The following is a 20,016-nucleotide window of genomic DNA, read 5'->3' as shown; positions in this document are numbered from 1 at the left end:
GTGCAATGCCGAGGGAGTGTTGCACTGTCAGAGGTGCTATGTTTTGGGTGAAACTGAGGGAGTTTACCAAGTCTAAATTGACTGCTACATTTCCTACATTACAACATTGGTCACATTTCAAAAATATCCCATTGTCTGTAAAACAGTTTGAGACATTAAAGTCCCCAGAAGTTCAAGTGTTTCTCTCTGTATTTCTATAATAGTGCCACTAAACAGAAAGCAATTGTATTCCTACTGAAACATGCTATAACTTGCAAGATAACAATTGACACCCACTGTATATTGTAGCTTCTGTATCTATCTCCAAAATTAACATTTTTGTATAGAACCACATGCACTTGTCACAGTCAAGGCATCAATCTTGACAATCAGGTAGCACATTGACCATATGAGATATTTGCTCACCATATGTTTCACCTCTGGAAAAATTATTAATAGAAACCAGCCCCCTGCACCTTAGGGCTATGATTATCCTGATATGAATATCGGGCTTCAATTTAATAAGGAGTTGATGAAATTATAAAACATTTAATCTTCCACAATCTACATTTGTAACAATTTTTTATTGACATAAAAACGTCCTTGATGCAAAATATTGACTTTTTTTTCTCTCACACCAGATGTTGTCTAACCTGCTGAACCCAGCATCTTTAATTCACCCACCTCCGACATATTTATAGCTCTTTTCATAAGCAACGGGTGACTCCTAAATAATCACAGTGCATTTCTTTTCCACATGAAAGGAACAATTGAAAAATAATCCATTTTAATGGCCTGATCTTTATGCATGTGTGATCTCCACTGCATAGGCGGGCTGGCTATCCTGATTGCTGCAGTTATCAGATTTAGATACTGGGCCACTGAATGTAGGTCAGCACAACACTGTTATATCCCCTTGACTTAAGCAGTTATGCTTGTGAGCTGTACTAAATATACACTTGAACTACTTTTAGTTTCTTCTCTTAGATGAACCATGACTTGCTGAAATATTTTACTTTGATCATTCAATATAGCCAACTATTTGCATTGTTTATTGAAAATTTGTTTCTATTAAAAATTACAATTTCTAATTACAACTATGTTTTAAACACTATTCAGGTTTAAAAGGGTCCTATGGGGCAACCTTTTCATGCAGAAAGTGGTACATGCCAGAGGAAGTGGTGGTGGCTGGTACAATTGCGACATTTAAAAGGCATCCAAACAGATACATCAATAGGAAGGGTTTAGAAGGATACAGGTCAAATACTGACAAATTGGACTAGGTCAGATTGGGATGTCTGGTCAGCACAAATGAGTGGCACCAAAGGGTCTGTCTCCATGCTGTATGATTCCATGACTCTATATTCTATGACCCTCATTTCCAATCACTCCCGCTATTCCAAGCCAGCCTTTAAACCCCTCAGCAGACCCTGCAGCTGGTTTCAGCAACAATCCTGACTTCCCTGAAAATCTAGCTCTCCATTGCAGTATGATTCCCTTTGGGGCGAACTACAGTCCCAGCAGAGAACTCCACTCTCAATGATGCTACTGGGACCAGAGAGCTATTCGACATTAGATAGGCTGGGAGAGCTTGGAGGTGACATTTTCACAATGGGTGGAGGTGCAGAAGCCTTGTGTCAAAAATAAAGCCCCAACTTTTATGTTAATGGGGTCATAAAGGGAAAATAATGCTGTGTAAAACTACTTTCAAAATAGAGATAGTGCAAGGACTTTAGGACCAAGATAATCTCCTGAAACAGTTTTGGTTGCCTGCAGAATTTAAAAAGGAACTTCCAAGATTTTCACAAATTGGCTGCAGTTCTTAAGCTCTCTCAGAATATCATATGATTTTCGGTGGGATGGTCAAGATATCATAATTTATGTGGTATCAGCAAGGATCATAAATAGCCAATGAAAGAAAACAGATTTACACATACCGTTCTGTGTATCACCTTTTTCAAACTCAGGATGTCCAAAATATGACCAATGGAATAAGAACATACAAACATGATAAAAAAGAGACTAAAATTGTATCGGAGGTAATGGGGACTGCAGATTCTGGAGAATCTGAGATAATAAAGTGTGGAGCTGGATGAACATAGCAGGCCAAGCAGCATCTTAGGAGCACAAAAGCTTTTGTGCTCCTAAGGTGCTGCTTGGCCTGCTGTGTTCATCCAGTTCCACACTTTGTTATAAAAAAGAGGCCACCCTTTCATCCAATTAATCTGCCCCAGAAGACTGTCATACCTTTGTATGTTACTGTTGGTATGTTGGTTGCCCAAGCAATGTGGAGCCACAAAACACTGTATCACCACAGCCATGAAATTGTGACTCTATATGTCCACTCTAGTACCAACCATTTAATAGACCAGGAAGACATGGGAGAGAACAGCAAAGGTGTCACATTGGATTCTTCTACTGGCAGTATCCATGTTACATCCTGGGCATGAAGGGACATTCAGGATTTGGGTGAGAGACAGTACCTATAAGTAGCAAGATGTTGTGATTTCCCAAACAGAACTCGGAAAGAGAGTTCATGCACAGATTAAGTAAACCAGATTTATGATGAAGTGAAAAACGAGGCTGGAAAATTGTGCTGGGGGTAAAATCCCCAGGGAAAAGAAAGTCCTCACTGTGAAAGACAGTTCTCAGATTAAATATTGCAAGGCCAAGAAAAGAAAATTACAGTTGTAAACCATCGGGAACTAAGAATCACCTTGGACGAGTTCCAGGAGGAATGAATGCCTACTTAAAGGATCATGTAAAGTCGATTGGGCCAAGCAAAAAAAGGGAAATTTTCTACTATTAGATTTAAAGTGTAAGTTGCTTATAAATATGCTCTTTAGTCAATGGTACTTTTAGTCTTTTGTTACAGTAAAAATTTCAAAACATGGAAACTTGTTGCTTCATTCTTACAGCTGCTGACAGAGGTTCAAATCTATATTTTAAAGATATCATACTCTCCAGAGATCACAACACCCATTTGGCTCAAATGATCTAGATCATCTAGATGAGGCGCCTTCTCCTCCTTCTCACCTGTTGAGCTGCCATAAATCATATTTAAAGTGATAGCAGCACTGGTATGAATTAGTGCAAGGTAGCAGGGTAACATAGGCTCACGTCCAGTCTCTGAAAGAATTTTATTTGCTCCATATTATGCTCTCAGCTGCCTGAACGCTATTATACCCTACACTTTTCTGCCTCTCAAATTAATTTTCTTTCTTTAGATATTACTTCGTTGTGCCAAACCTTTGTTCATCTGCCTTAATATTTCATTCTGTATCATGCAGTCATATTTTATAATCCCTCTGTGAAGTCCCTTGGTATGTTCGATTACATTAAAGGTGCTGTATAAATACACGTTGGTGTTGTTTTTATTCCAAACAACAGGGTTAATCCTTGAGGTAACAGCATTATCAAAGCAGATCTATAGCCCAACATTGGAAACAGATTAGAATAATGTAGTAAATTGCTTAGCAATATTGTTTCCGTACTGCCTCATTTACACATCCGGTGTAGGAAGTTGTTGCTGTGTTTAGACTGACAGCAACTGATGGTTCTACATTAAGATGACAGGTCATTTCCTTTACAATTGGTTCCCTTTGTTTTGGTCCTTTCACAGTGGCAATTACTCAAAATGGCAGTCAGATTAGTGACCTGAAGTGTGGCTAGCTTGGTTAGACAATGTATGCAGATTACTTGTCCAAAAGGTCACATCTCTCATAGCTACCTCATCTTGTCTCATAGCCATTTACCAAATTGGAGATTTTTAAAAAAGAGAAAAAATAATAGCTAAGATGGAAAAATACTCTGGATAATTCCTCTCCAACCCCCCTCAGGTGTTCTCTTTTAGGAGGCTTACCTCAATCCCAGTCCTGAAAATGACTCCCTCTTGAAGGCATATGTTGTCAGTGAAGCATAACTGGGCTGGCACCTACACTAGGCTCACAGTTCTCATATACATGAGACGGGCTAGAGCACCCTGATCCTGCTGCCTTTTGTCCTGTTGTGGTGTTCTTTGCATGAAGAGTCCAGACAGGAGTGCACCAAAAATGTTGGAAGCAGGCTTATCAGGATTTTGGTCTGGGTCCCTGTCTGAGGAAGTGGTGGAATACTGCATCAAGCCAAAGGGGGTTGAGGAATTCAATCACGAACCAGTTTTATTGACACCAGAAGATGGTTGGGACCTTCTGGAGGTTATCTTTGAAAGTAGCCAGAATAGCCTGAAAAAGAAACTGTAAGCTGGAGTAGGACCTATGGCAATCATCATCTATATCATGACTCAAGTCCAGTTTGAAGCACACTTCTTATATCCACGGGTTTTCAGAGGGACTAAAAATCTATCTATCCCAGCCTGTACCCCACAAGCCTCTGGGATAAAAAAAATAGAGATTTACAACACTGTAAATGATGAAATTTCTCCTAATCTCAGCCCTCAATGATCACTATCTTAACATTATACTCCCTATGTTATGTATTCTCCAATATTTGCCCACCCTGACAAACTGCTTCTAAAGTAGAGAGCAGGGCAAATGCAGCAGAGCTCTACACTTTTCATTGCTGAAGCTGTGGACCTGCATGAAATGTATAACCATGGTCTAGACACCAAAGACTTTTTTTAATTGTTTATGGGAAGTGGGCATTGCTGCAACATTTATTTTTCATACTTAGTTGCCCAGAGGTCAATTAAGAATCAGCCACATTGCTGTTATAATTTTGGTACCTATTTTATACTGGGCTGATCCTCCACCTCCATATCCTACATCTAACAAAGACCACCTTCTTACACTTTGTTGATCATCCATCTTCCTCACTGTCTTGTTAGCATGTGTCTCATTCATGTTTTTGACATTTTTAGTCTCTATGATTTTAATGACTTTCTGGTTCAACTTCTATCCTCATCTCTTTGTAAACTTAAGCTCATCCAAAACTCTACTGCCCATATATGAACATGTGTCTAGTACCACTCGCATGCCTGTGCGCACTGACCTATATGAGATCCGAGTGGCATGACATTTTTGGACTTCACCCTATATACAGTCTGGCCTTACCAATGTTTTCCTCCTTTGATAATCCTTGCCTCTTTGCTTGACAATATATCTATTTTTGCTTGGTTATACTGTACAAAGCAACTTGGGCATGTTTTGTTTCGCACATTAGCTGATGGGCCAAGGGGTGGCAAATGGAGTTTAATTCAGACAAATGTGAGGTGCTGCATTTTGGTAAGGCAAATCAGGGCAGAGCTTGGACAGTTAATTGTAAGGCCCTGAGGAGTGTTACTGGGCAAAGAGACTTTGGAGTGCAGGTTCATAGTTCCTTGAAAGTAGAGTCGCAGGTAGACAGGATTGTGAAAAGGTAAGTCCTGATAAAGGGTCCCATCCCAAAATGTTGGCTTTCCTGCTCCCCTGATGCTGCCTGACCTGCTGTGTTCCTTCAGCTCCACACTGTATTGATGAGTGAAAAAGGCATTTGGTATGCTTGCTTTCATTGGTCAGTATAGTGAGTATAGGGGTTTGGAGGTCATGTTGTGTCTCTACAGGACATTGGTTAGGTCACTTTAGGAATACTGCATTCGATTCTGATTTTCCTGCACTCTGAAAGATGTTGTTAAACTTGAAAGGATTCAGAAAAGATTTACAAGGATGGCATGGAGGGTTTGAGCTGTAGGGAGATGTTGAATAGGCTGGGGCTATTTTCCATGGAGCATTGGACCCGAGGGGTAACCTTATAGAAATTTATCAAACCATGAGGGTGGATATGGTGAATATTCAAAGTCTTTTTCCTAGGGTAGGGGGATCAAAACTAGAGGACATGGGTTTAAGGTGAGAGGGGAAAGATTTAAAAGAGATCTGAAGGGCAACTCTTTCATGCAAAGCATAATGCATGTATGGAGTAAGCTGCCAGAGGAAGCGCTAGAGGCCGACACAATTACAACATTTAAAAGGATCTGAATGGGCATATGAATAGGAAGAGTTTAGATGGATATGGGCGAAATGCTTGCAAATGGGGCTACACTTATTTAGGATATCTGGTAGGCACCGATGAGTTGGATGGAACGGTCTGTTTCCAAGCTGTACAAGTTTATGACTTTAGTAAGGACATTTTATTATGCAAGCTGTTGTTGTGAATCATCTTTCACAGGTCAATTAATAAACAAGACTGTCCGTTAATAGAACTGGACCATTGTCCTAACATGAGATTAGAAGGGCAACGTGTCTCACAAGAGCTCTAGGCTGATTGAAAATTGCACAATAGCATTCATGATGTTAATTATACACAGATGTTCTGCTGACTTATTACCGAACCAAGATATTCAACCTCTTGCTGCTGTTTTGCAAGAGTGAAGCGAAACAGTATTTGAACGTTGTATTTTTAAACTATGTTCGCTCTGATCTCTGGCTAATGCTATGACCCTGCTATATTCTTAACTCTCATTAATATTCCGCTTCAAAGTGCATCACACATCGGACACAAACGTTGCAATGAGACAAATATTATACAGCCATAATTATAATTGTCATTAGATTGACACAATGGCTTTTCAACAGTTTCGTCCAACCTTTTATGAAACGTTTTTATATTGGTAATTAAATATTGCCTTCATCTGTAATGTCATGACTATAGCGGGATGGTCATTTGAAATATCTTCTTTGTGACCCTAAGTCTAGGAAGCGATTCAAACAAAAAAAAAAGTAGATTGCATCTTTGTTGCTGACAGTCAGAAATTCGGCTGCTTCGTAACCACATCCAGCTCAAGGACAGTAAATGTGAGGCAGGCGAAATATGACAGCTCTGCAGCCATACTGATGCAAAACAGCCGCTCACATAATCTTTACTTTTATGAGAATGTCATGCAGGAGTGCAGCAAAAGCCAAAGTATAAAATCCGGTGTGGAGATTTTCTTTGGTTTCTCAAGAAAGCTGAAGGTAATGCGGGCTGGAGTCACGAACAGAATCACCAACTTTTCAGAAGGGCAGCGCAAATAATGTAACCCAAACTGACAGCATCAAACTGTTCTAGAAAAAAAAGTAGCGAGCTTTAATCGGGGCCCGTTCGTTTACAGTCAGCGGAGACGAGCTATTGACGTCACCAGAGGAACTGATGTTGACCAAGACCACATGTAGAGCTTATGTCCTCAGCTTCAAACAGAGGAGAAATTACAGCATGGAACAAGCTGCACTTAACACAAGATGTTTATCGAGAAGCAAAAAAGGCCTTCTGACATATTTCAGGTCTGTTTTGGGAATGGATTACTTCCTTTTGGAAATGGGATGAAATTGGCAGAAATTACCCTAACGTGCAGAGAGCACTTGCATATCGATCCCGCAGTATATTTATAGCTCAGCCTGTTTGTGTTGCCAGAATATTTATCTCTTGGTGTGTGTTACTATATTGTTCATAAAGTGTACAGTACCAAAGGTAATAGAAAAGTGCATTTAGGGTTATATGGAAAAGTAAACACACTGTTTGCTGGCGGTATCAATAACCGTGCACGAAAACGATTGTAGGAAGGTTTATCTACGTGGGAAAATGGTCAGAAACTGATGCAAAAATCGCTGGGACAATGTGGAGCGATGCTTATATTCACAGGACTATTTCCAGAGCCTTTCATATTTAAATGCTTAAGCTGGTTTGCGTGGAATTTACAAAAGTTCGAAGAACGATATAATCCTTCCAGGATCACAAAACAGGCACGCTCAAGTGAGAGAAACGTGACTTTTCTTAAAATAAAAGATTGTACACATTTCTTCTGGAGTTCATTCGTATACTCCGGGAGTTGCCCCAATCCCATCAGGTTTCCTTCGTCAAGTGCGAGGTTAGACTGGAAGCTAGTCGAATCTCATCGGGAAAAGGGGGTGAAGGAGTGTTTGGCAAAACAGGGAGTACGGGGAGATATGACAAGGCAGATTCTCGCTTTCCTGAATACCTAACTTGTTTAAAGTACCATGATCACAACTTCAGCTGTGGCACTCCATAGTGCGCTGATCTCCTGCAGTGCCATTACCCTCAACCGCGACTTTTTATTTTCTCGATCAGTATATTGGTACTAAAACAAAGTTGCTGGAAAAGCTCAGCAGGTGTGAGGGAGAAAACAAGAGTTAACGCTTCGGGTCCGGTGACCCTTCCTCAGAATTGAGTTCTGAGTAATGAGGAAGGGTCACCGGACTCGCAACGTTAACTCTGTTTTATGCTGCCAGACCTGTTGAGCTTTTCCAGCAACTTTGTTTTTGTTCCTGATTTACAGCCCCCGCAGTTTTTTTGGTTTTTTATTTAGTATGTTGGCACTAGATCGTTACGAACAGAAAAATAGCTCCACTCACCCGAGATGGCAACAAACACGATTTCTAAATAAGCTAACTCACACAATTCTAAATTGCAGTACAATGATCTTCAAGTCTACGGTTGCCTATATTTTGTTCTCACTCGCACTGACTACATGTTCCCCTCAGTAGGGTCAACCGGTCATGGATGAGAGATAGGCAGTTAGAAGGACCCTCGCCCTTATTCTGTGAATGGCTGTTTTAGCCAGTCTGGAACCAGGCCCGCACCAAAGTCATTTCATTGCCTCTATCCGTTCCATCCAATGTGATTAAAGTCTATGGTGCTGAAATTAATCCAAAATTTACAGCACACCCTCTCCCATCAAAAAGATAATCCCACTCCACTCAAGAAAGTGGAGCAGAATTCTTCAATACACTAAGAATGTAAGTAGTTCAGCATTTCACATGAGAATATACTTTGCATGTTAGAAGTTAGCACCTCTCATTTCTGAAGAATTGGATTCATGGGATGTTAATTCTCTTTGTCACTTCACTTATGCTGCCTGATCTTCCAAATTTTTCCAGTGTTTCCTTTGTTTAATTTCAGACCTCCAGCATTTGTAACTTTTATTGATGTTTTGGGTACCCTTTAATGTGGTTTGCACTTGCATTGAGAGAGGGAAAAATTTGGACCTATACTGTTGTATGTGCATTTTTCCCTGGTTCGAGGAAAGCAGAGCTTTTTGTATTGGGACTGAAAAACATGCGTAGAACATCCTCTCCTATGTTTCACATGTTTTATGATTGGAAGGAAGTAGGGAGCACAATCAAATATTCCTCTGCCTCATCAACAGAACTTTTGAAAAGATCAGAGCCTGGTTGCAATTAGAATCGGTTAATTTGACATAAATTTGCATTGTCGGCCAATACTGAATTGATGAAATGTGGAACTTGCATTGAATTGTAAAATGCATAGATTAATTGAACTATAAGTGTATAATAAAGGTGGGAGTAAGGGGGAGTTGGCATAGTTGTAATATCATGAACTAATAATCCAGAGGGGGCTGTGGGTTCAACTTGTGCCATGGCACCTGGTGGATTTAAATTCGATTAAATAAATCTGAAATTGAGAGCTTTGCATGTATGACAATAAACACATGACCATGACAACTATTACCAGTTATTGTAAAATCCCATATCTGGCACACTAATGTCTTATTGGGAAGGAAATCTGCTTTCCTTTCCTATCTGGCTTGCATGTGACTGCAGAATCAAGAAATGTGGCTGATTTTTAACTGCCCTCTAAAATTACCCAGTAAACTCTTCAGTTCAAGAGCCACAATGGAGAGGCAACACAGGGCCTTGCAGTGACGCCAGCATTCCTTGAAAGAATAAATGAAGAAAAGGTATAGGTATTCCATTACAATTTCTGCCTAATGTTTACTTTCATTTTCTTCAATTATAGAAAATACTTACGACTTTCATAGGACAAATATCCAAAGATACTTTAAAGAAGATCAGAAAATTTGGAGAGAAATGACAAGAAGTAACTGAAGATGCTTTTGAAGATGCTGAAGCTGAGGAGAATTTTGAAGATTGGGAAATGTGTCAAGATGGAGGACTTGAGGGAGAGAGCTCCAGTGTGTTAGGGCATGGTGATGGCTCTATATATAGATTAGAAGTTAGGGTACAGAGGGTGTCCAACAGACCAGGGAGATGGAACAATTGGTGTATATTGGAAAGGTTAATCAACGTAAGGTAGATCAGTGCTAAAAAGGGATCTAAAACCTGACTAGGCTTTCAAACCTGATGCAGTGGAGAGTGGGAAATGGACTTCAGTGAGTATGAGTTGATAGATGTGTGGGCATTGCATATCAGGAGCAGAGTTCTGGAGAATTTATTTCTTTGCTTTGGAATTACCTGTTGGTCATCTGAACTGTCCATTCTTTGGTACAACCACATCTTTGATCACTCATGTTAATCTGTATTTTCAGGTTTCAGAATTATATAAATAGCACTTGTTGCCAATGTAAGATAGAGGTTGGGAGAATATTATATAAGAAATCAAGAGAAGCTACTTCGCATGACTTCTCTTCTGCTCCATTGCTTGGTGTTTTCCAATCTCTCTCCAAATGATTTAGTGAACTTGCTTTGCAATAAATGCAATGACTTGTTGATGAGGCTTTCAGAAGCAGTGAGGTTAAACAGAAACACAAATGTGAAATAGGTGGAAGAAGGTTATCTTGATCATGGTTTTGACTCAAGTGTTAGGGCTGAAGTTCAGTTCAGCATTGAACTGTACTTTAAAGTTGCATATGGTCTCTTGTGTAACCCTCAATTCCTTTACTCCAATACAGGGAGTCATGACTTCTGCCGTATGGGCTCTAAATTTGAAATTCCTGCCCTTAAATTATTTTTTCATCTCTCTCCTTCTTTAATTCTTCTATCAAACCTTTTCTTTGACCGAAGTTTTGATTGCCTGACCACCTCTGTCTTCATGTGGCTCAGTGTCAATTTTCGATTGATAACGCTTTTGTAAAGTGATTTGAAATGTTAAATATTATAAAGGCACCATATGAATGCAAGTTGTTATTGACATATATTGTCAGGTTAAGTCTGCGTGAGCAGTCAGGAGTCAGTATTGGAAACACATTTGTCCCATAGGAGCTGAACAAAGTGCTTCCATGTTGTCAAAAATGCTAAATAGCTATTTATACTGCATGTATCACTTGGGTTTTTTGTTAATAATTGACAGAAAGCTTCCATCATTTTACTTCACTTCCATCTTTACTAGGAGATCTGCTGATGGGCTTAGTTCCATAAAATCTTTCAGATTAGTGTTGGCCATCAATCATCATATTTTCAAACAATTATGACAGGGCAATATATTGGTTTTATTGGGTCTGGAAGTGTTTAGTTCCAAATACTGTAACCTCAGTACATTATTTAAACTGCCATTTAAGTGTAAATTATTTCCATCTGTTGGTTTACATTTGATATTTTCAGTTCAGTCCATAAGGGTTAGACTCAGAGTTGGTTCTTCTTACAAAAGAAAAAAACAGACTTGGATTGAGTTATTTAAAATAAAAGGACTCTTTAATAGTGCCTTTCAAAACCTCAGGATGTTTCAAATTTTTTTACAACAAACAAAGTACAGTGTTTTTGTTAAAGTGTGATTATTGTAATGTAGAAAATATGGCAATCATTTCTTACGCAACAAAGTTCTACTGAGATACGCGACCAAATATTTAGAAATGTTGGCTGATGGATAGGTATTGATCAAGGCACCAGGAACATAAAAATTTAAGAAATAGAAAAAGTAAGCCTTTTGGCTGCTTGAGCCTCCTCTGCCATTCAATGGGATCATGGCTGATCTGATTGTGGCCTTAACTCCTAACTTCTGCCTGTCTTTATAACCCTTGACTCCCTCACAGGAGAACTCCTTACTCCTCCTTGAAATAATACCATGGGTTATTTGTTTCCACCTCAGAAGGAAAACAAGACCATCTTTGATGAAGGGTCTAGGCCCGAAACATCAGCTTTTGTGCTCCTGAGATGCTGATTGGCCTGCTGTGTTCGTCCAGCTTCACACTTTGTTCCCCCAGTTTAATATCTGGTTCAAATTCAACACCGCAACAGTGCAGAACACTGTTAATATTATACTGGAGCATCAGCCCTGGAGTATATGCTTAAATCTCAGGAGTGGGACTTAAACTGACAATGTTCCAGACTATTCATGCCTGAACGATTAACATGAGATGACTTGACCTGAAAATATTTCTCCTTTTTTGAGAATGAGCCAACAAGGGAGATGAGATACTGAATGATCTAGTAACAACAATGAATCAGAATCATTCTACATAGCAAACATTATAGCTGTTTAACAGAATAACAGGAATAAGTATTTGCACAGAAACAGATTAGCAGGCTGAGTGGAAATAGTATTAGAGACCTGCGTCTATTTTGTTAACACAACAGATTTAAGAGGAGGGGGTAAAACAGGCTACTGCTCAAATATTTAAGCAGTTTATAAATAAAACATACATTTAGTCTGAAGCATGGTTGATTAGACTGTGTCACATAATCTTTGTGAGCTTCTACAGTTTGATGAAAAATGTTTGCATTCTCTGACCCCTTTTAATGACTCTGCCATTTGATAATTACATTAAGATTTAATGTTTTGCCCTGGGATGCTCAGAGCTCTTTTATTGGCTTACAATTATTTTTATAACTAGGGGCAGCTGGTACATATACCAGGCTTTTGCAAAGTAATTTTAAAGCTGGATGAAATCCCATTCACAAAAAGTCTAATCTTCAAAGGTGGTGACAACACAATGAAAGAGGTAACAATTAGTGGTATCTGAAACGTTTACTCGTCTTTCAGTGCAGTCCAGACTGTAAGACTGAACTGAGGAAGCACAAATCCTTTAATGCCTGTGGGTGACAGACGTACTTCAATGAGTCTAGTCCATGGCTGCAGGCAGAATTTTTCCCCTTAATGAAATTTGACAGTTACAGCCTTTGGTGATAAGGGCGTCTTGTAAAGTGGCTAAAAAAGAGTGGGTCAGCGATTGCAAAGGCAAAGTTTAGCCATTGTATACTGGAATGTAGCGGTATGCATTTTGCAATCGCATTTGTCCCCTTCCACAAATAAAACACTTGGAATTTGTTTCCTTTTGGACTCTGGATTTTGCGTAATTGCTCTTGAGAGCGGTGACCAGCCGAAGAAACATCGATTTTCAAATTGGTTAAATTCTCCTCCAAATTGATGTGTCACAAATGAACGTCGAGTAAAATGACCGTCCAACGCAACGTCCCTCCTACTAATGGTCTGGACTCAAAGTCACTTCGTTTACTCGAAAGTAAGAGTCCCGCTAAGTTTATGATTGTTAACTGGACCTAAACACAAGTGCGTTTGCAACATATGCGGGCAGTAGGTAAGGAATTTGACTTTTGAATGTTCTAAGTACAACTTTATTAAGTAAACCCCAAATAACGACATATTGCGCCAGACATGTATGGATGTTGACGTTGCTTTTCAGGATAAGCGAAGCTGGAGAAGATCGACACGAATTTCCCCTGATGACACTTTCACTCGTGCACTATTCAGTGCACGATTCTGTTGCTTATTCTTGCACCCGATATCTGGACGATGATGCGACTTCCGATACTACTCAAAGGAATCAGGGTGTGAAGGTAACAAGTGTGGAGCTGGATGAACACAGCAGGCCAAGCAGCTTGTCAGGAGCACAAACGCTGACGTTTCCAGCCTAGGCCCCGCCGGTGTTGGACTTGGGTGGATTATAGTCCAACTCGTTGAATTCAAATCACAAGCTTCTCCTTAGTCCGGTGCAGTGAGAGAGCAGAGCACACACAACACAGACTTTATAGGCAGAGCGATCAGAGCAGAGAGATCAAAAGATCATACAACGGCTGAGTGAAGTATCAGATGATAAGTCTCTGCAGGTGACCAAGAGTGAGTAAAGTGAGTAAAGTTAGACAGTGAGTAAAGTATTAACAGCCGAATAACCAGTGAAGGGATGACCTATAATCCTACTTAGTGAGGGAGAGGGGAATAACATGGTCGGTATAAAAATCACATGCTGAGGGTCTAAACAAAGTAATAACTAATTCAATACTGTACAAACTAATTAAGGTAGAGAGATCATAACAAGTTACCAGAGTGATGCTGTCAAAACAGAACAGTAAGAAAGATTTTACAGGTGCAGAACAGTGCAGTGGGGTTACATGTAGCGCAACATGAACTCAAAATCACAGTTGAGGTTGTCTTCATGGGTCCAGAACTTGCCTACCAGTTTCTGCTCAACAGTTCTGCTTTGTTGTGCATCTCCAAGTCCACTTACCCAAAGATGGGAGGCTGAATGTCCTTGACTGCTGAAGTGTTCCACCACTGAGGGGGAACATCCCTGTCTGGCAATTGTTGCACTGTGTCCATTCATCCGTTGTTGTAGTGTCTGCCATAGAAACCTCTGCAAGACATGTCAGATCATCAACATGGACACTATCATCACACATGGGAACACCACCCACCACGTACATGACAGATACTCATGTGACTTAGCCAATGTTGTCAATCTCAGACACTGCAGGCAAGGATGCCCCAACACATGATATATTGGTGAGAGCATGCAGGTGCCAAAACAGATGAGTGGACACTTCACAACAATCGCAAGAGAGAACTGTTCCCTCCCAATCCAGAAACACTTCAGCGGTCAAGGATATTCAGTTAACAAAATGTGAATGAAGCTGGATGAACGCAGTAGGCCAAGCAGCATCTCAGGTTCATTTCACACTTTCTTATCTTGGATTCTCCAGCATCTGCAGTTCCCATTATCTCTGAAGGATATTCAGTTTCCGATTTTCGGATAAGTGTCCTCCAGGGTGGACTTTAAAATACACAACATCGCACAATCACTGATAGAGACTGATAGCCAAGTAATGTACCCATGGAGACAGCCTCAACAATGATCTTGGGTTCATGTCGTGCTACATGTAATCCCACCACACTTATGTACGGGTACAATCTTCCTTACTGTCAGCATCAACTTGGTAAATTGTTATGATCTTTCTACCGTAATTAGCTTGTTCAGTTTTGGATCACTAATTACTTTGGTTAGACCCTCGACACGTGACTCTTACACCTATCATGTTATTCCAGTTATTGAGTTTGTCTCTAGCACTACCTTGTTTTTATTTTTGTGTCATTATCACTCTGCTTCACTTAATCGGATTATAGGTCGTACCTTCGCTAGTTATTCAGCTGCTGAAACTTCACTCACACGTCTAACACTCTCGGTCACCAGCAGAGACTTATTATCTGAGACTCCACTGACACTAGTTGTATGATCTTTTGATCTCTCTGCCTACAAACTCTGTGTTCTGTGAGCTTTCCTCTTACTGCACAGGACGAAGGAGCTGCGCCCCTAAACCTTGCCATGACAAAAGAATCAGCACATTCTGCGCGGGTCAGGAACGCACAGGAACTGTCTCACAAAACCTTGCCAATTAAAAGTGAGTTGCATGTTCAAGGCAAAGCAGTGCACAAATGTGTCAGCGGGTGGTTCCCAGGTGGCCGAAAGAAAAAGCAAGAAGGATAAGTTGCCCCCGGTTAGGCGCGAACAAGGCTTGTCACATTCTTGCCTGCACACAAGCCATTCAACAAGAGCTACACAAGCGCGCACGCTTTTCATGAATGGGGGCCGGGTGGCGGGCGCTGACGTCACAAAGAGTCGCGCGCTGGCTCGCGCCCGGGGCTGAGTGGACGGTGGAGGCCGCGTGCGCTGGGTCGCACGGGAACGGGCTGTCCCGCGGTCGCGCGCCCCACCCCCTCCCGTCACAGAGCCGGTGGTGGAAACTCGATGCTATCCCCGTTCATCTCCCACCTTGACAACGGCTGTGGGGTGGGTGGGACGAAGAGGGAACCGAGAGCAAGTCCGAGCCAAACAGCAACGGAGGCGGAATGAACCGAGAACTCTGACCCGGCACACACACACCCCCCCCCCCCATTACCTTGCTGTGGTCGGAAGGCCTTGGGGGGTGGGTGGTGAAGAGAGAGTGGTGTCGCGGACTCTTGAGGAGATCACGGTAAGAAGGGGTGCCACGGTGAAGCTTAAACCCTTTGGGAGTAGTTGGAGAGGTGTGTGTGGTTTTGTTTTTTTTTAAAAAAGAAAAACAACTGTTGAAAGTTTGTGCCGTCGCTGTCGGAGCGGTGACCGGGGCGCTCCGGTCTGTCAGGGTGAATTTGCCGTTGTACGGGGTTGAAGGGTCTGCGCTTCAGGGGCCCTGACATCCTCCCCATTGGCCCCCAGGTGTCAAGGGCTAGCGGCGTGCACTCTGTTTGGGTTACTGTGGCAACCGCTGCCGGGCAGCGGCCAACATCTGTCCTGGCAACACCGCAGCCTTGGACCACAACTCCAGAGTGTTGGAAGGATGGATGGGGGTGCGTTGGAAACTCCCAGCTTGCCCGTGCCTGACGCGGGCTGTCAACCTCCGTAGAAAAGATCGCGATCGGCCAGCTTTGACTTGACGGATACGCCCGGGGTAGATCCCCACACCCCCCGCGTCCGTCCCCACCACCTTCAGGGATCAGGTGTCAAAGCATTTTTTTAAAAATTCGTGTCCTGGTTTGCAGACTCAATCCAGAGTCACCACTTTTTAAATTTTTCAACTTGGCGCGCTGTTTTATTTTAGATAAATATTTATCACAGTCATAAAGTTTGTCATCGAAAATAATTTGCCATTTCAGCATTTTTTTCGTGCTTTTCCTTTATCGAACATTTCTATCTTCGTTACATAATCTGCGCAAGATATCTGGCATGCATTATTGTGAATCTAGCTGTTTCTGGATGTGGCAGCATCATTCGAGAAGCGCATATCGTTCGCCAACTTGTGGTGGGATCGTCCGTGAAATGATCTAGAATTAAACTATGGTTTAAGTGTTAAAATTGCATTCTCTCGTCATCTCAAAATGTGACGATCCACAATAAAGCAACGATTGATAGAAATCATTCTCCAAGCAGTGTGTTTACAAAAAGTTATTTTAAACGAAGGGCTTAACTGATGACAAACGTATTATTCAGAGGGCTGACTTTGCACTTTAAGCACAGTTGGCAAATAGCCGTGGGAAAGCTGAATATGTGAAGAATCTCACTGTCTTATATGTAGGAATTTAAAGTTCAGTTTGATTTTACTGTAAAAAGGACATTTGATATGAGTCAAACCTTAGTTTATATTTTAGAAATTAATATATTTTTGTCTTGACAGTACAGTGGGATGGTCCAGTATGTTTGAAATTCCTCTTTTACCAGTGTCGTTGATCCATTTGTTTTGATTGGGTTTATGCCTTCTCTATGGGGTGGGAAGTGTGAAATGGGGATGCGGGGATTTGGAGGAATCATTTTGAATGTCTGTACCAGTTGCCTAACAACATTATTTAAAAGCTAGTTTTCTATAGTATAACGGAATGGTTGTTCTACAGAAGGAGGCTGTTTGGTCTGCCTACCAGAAGGTCTGCCCTTTGCAGACTATCTGCAGGAGCAACTCTCCAAATTCCAATTCCAGATCCCCTTCCTTTAGCACTGCAAGTATTTCTTATCTACAGCTGCTTCTTTGCTGTGGAATCTTTAGGGTGCATGGAGAATTTGAAATCCAAGACCCATGCTGTCATGATCTTTTGGTTTGAGCTTTTATCACTTCGAAAAACAAGAGGTTGGTGGAAAATCAGAGAAGCCAAGCAATAACTAATGTTCACGAGAAACAAAACAAGGGATTACCGTTGGCATTAAGTGTGACACCTGTGCAACTGTTAGGCAATTGAGCAATAAACTTGGGACTCATGTTTATCACATCCTTCAACCTGTTGTATTTCTGCCAGCTTGTTCTTCAGGGAAAATACTTTCTGTGCAAAGGTTCCATTAGGCTAATTAATTGTTATTACCAATGGTAATGTTTAAAATGGAAAGCAAGCCTTGCTTGAGTACTAATGCATTGCTGACTGTCATTCTTGGTGTTGTTGCAGACAATGTAGTCAGAGTTCATTTGACTGATTTTGGAAAGGTGAGTTCCAAGCTACTTAAGTTTGATCGAATATGATGTGATTTTGTTTAATTGCTCCACCAGTACTACAACCATTGAAATAAGAGTAGATAATGACTGTATATGATGTCAGGTGTAACCAAGTGTACAAATACTAGGCTCAGTTATTTGAAATGAAAGGATCTTGATGTCTTGATCAAAGTTGTACCTGAGCAGTGAATTATGATGTCTTCTATTAGGTCTGCTGGGCGAAATACAATATTAAATGAGGCTGCTAATTATTGTCAACAACAACAAAACCAGAAGTTGCTGGAAAAGCTCAGCGGGTCTGGCAGCATCTGTGAATCAAAAATCAGAGTTAACATTTTGGATCCAGTGACCATTCATCAGAACCATTCTGAGGAAGAGTCACCGGACCCAAAACATCAACTCCTGTATTTTTCTTCACAGATGCTGCCAGACCTGCTGAGCTTTCCCAGCAACTTCTGGGTTTGTTCCTGATTTACAGCATCTGCAGTTCTTTCAGTTTTTATCTGTTAACTATTGTTTGGCAGCCATAATGACTGCCAATGTTTGTGTTGCCGGCACTAAGAATACCTGCACTGTGTCCTGTTTGTTGTCCACGTTACAACTGGGATGTAATATATGCATTATTCAAGTTGGCCACAGACTGCTCCACTATCGTGACCGTCCAACAACAAATACATTTCTTCGCATTTTTCATATTTGTCATAAACTGTGCTCATATTTCAATTGCGCTGTATGAATGAAAGAATGCTGCCTATGCATGTATAAAACTGCTCGCATGTCATGCAGCGGGTCTTCAAAATCTTTGTTATTTAAATGAGTTTGAAGCATGTAAGTTTTGGCTTGACTGCTTTCTTTAGCTATAGCTTAAAATATTTACACCTACAGTGCTACTATATGCATGTACAAAAATTGATTATTGAACATGTGATGGGATCTTAAAGTAGAAACTAAGGTGTCTAAACTGAGTTGGAAAACTGTTGGTTATCTCAATGGCTGGATGGCTAGTTTATGATGTAGGCCTATGCCAACAGCATGGGTAAAGTTCCTGTACTGGCTGCGTTTACCCGCTCAACTGCTCCCTTGCCTGAGATGTGGTGACCTTGGGTTAAACTACCACCAGTTGTCCCTCAAATGAAAGTTACTCTTTGGTCCTTTAGCAACCTTACTTTTACCCTGCAGTACAAACTTGCAGAGTCTCACCAGATGCTCATCTGATGTTTACTCCGTTAAATGCAAATCGTCATCTTGTGTGTCACTGAACAAATAGTAAAACTAAAATAGAGGAAGGGAATTTAAGTAATGTTCAGGAATTAGCTACTGAACTTGCAATACTGCAAGATAGACAGAAATGCTTTTCAGTTTGAGCCAATACTATTGTATTTCTTTAAATTTTCAACAAATAATTTCGAGGTACCCAAACCACCACTTGCAGTATTCATGTGTAGGTCCTCATACCATCCTTTCCAATTGTTTGTTAGGCTCCTGTTTTATTTTAACTAGTGACATGCGTACGTACAGCATGGCATTCTAATCTATTGTTGCTGTCATCCAATGGCTGATAGAGTTAACAGGATTTTCGGTCACATTTCCTCTTTTCTGCTTGTGCTTGCTTTTTATTTGTAACCTGAGCACCATCTTGTAGAAGATCTTGCTTTTGAGAAATATTGTGATATTGTGGTGGGGATTTGGTGTGCTCTACATGCCACCTTCATCAAGGGACAATTCAGTGACACGCGGTCTCTGGTACCTAGGAGAGCTATTTTTTAGATATAGTCCCAATTGACTGAAAGGAATCTTCAACTTAATTATTTGTAAAATTCAAAGGGCACTAATTCTAATTGAATTCTAGTGGATACCACTGCCAGCCTGGACATGGTCTACTGCGATTTAGACAGCAATGGAATGGAAGCCACTGTTATGTTTCCTTCAGTGACACAGGAAAGTTTTGTTGCAGATTAAGTGTTCAGACTTTTCTCGTTAAGGTTCTGGACTTGTAATGATTCACCAAAGGAGTCTGTGAATGAGGTCCAGGACAAAATATTTTGAAGGGCTGGGGAAGGAAATCATTTTGGCCTCAAGCAAATCTGCCACCAAATATTCTTGACATGAAGACCAGCTAAAGTTTCTCCTAAAGACCTGTCCTACGCAATTAGGCTGGCATTAAACATTACAGTGGCACTCCAAGACCATC

General features: G+C 40.9%; 1 protein-coding gene across 5 annotated transcripts in view; it reads left to right on the top strand.

Moving 5' to 3' along the window:
* Positions 1-15,514: 15,514 nt before the first annotated feature.
* The window catches only part of rhobtb1 (Rho related BTB domain containing 1), a 74,295-nt gene continuing 69,793 nt past the window's right edge, over positions 15,515-20,016 (top strand). For 3 of the 5 annotated variants that reach the window (XM_048551403.2, XM_048551405.2, XM_048551407.2), the window contains exon 1: positions 15,515-15,845. The gene's annotated coding sequence lies outside the window, so the exon portion shown is untranslated. Of the gene's footprint in view, positions 15,846-17,733; positions 17,817-20,016 lie in introns of those variants that run through there. The other 2 variants (XM_048551406.2, XM_048551404.2) reach the window with 2 other exon arrangements.

The sequence above is a fragment of the Stegostoma tigrinum genome, chromosome 20 (assembly GCF_030684315.1).
Source record: "Stegostoma tigrinum isolate sSteTig4 chromosome 20, sSteTig4.hap1, whole genome shotgun sequence".
Classification (NCBI taxonomy): domain Eukaryota; kingdom Metazoa; phylum Chordata; class Chondrichthyes; order Orectolobiformes; family Stegostomatidae; genus Stegostoma; species Stegostoma tigrinum.
The sequence above is the reverse complement of the archived record's forward strand: the minus strand, read 5'-3'. Positions and strand labels throughout refer to the sequence as shown.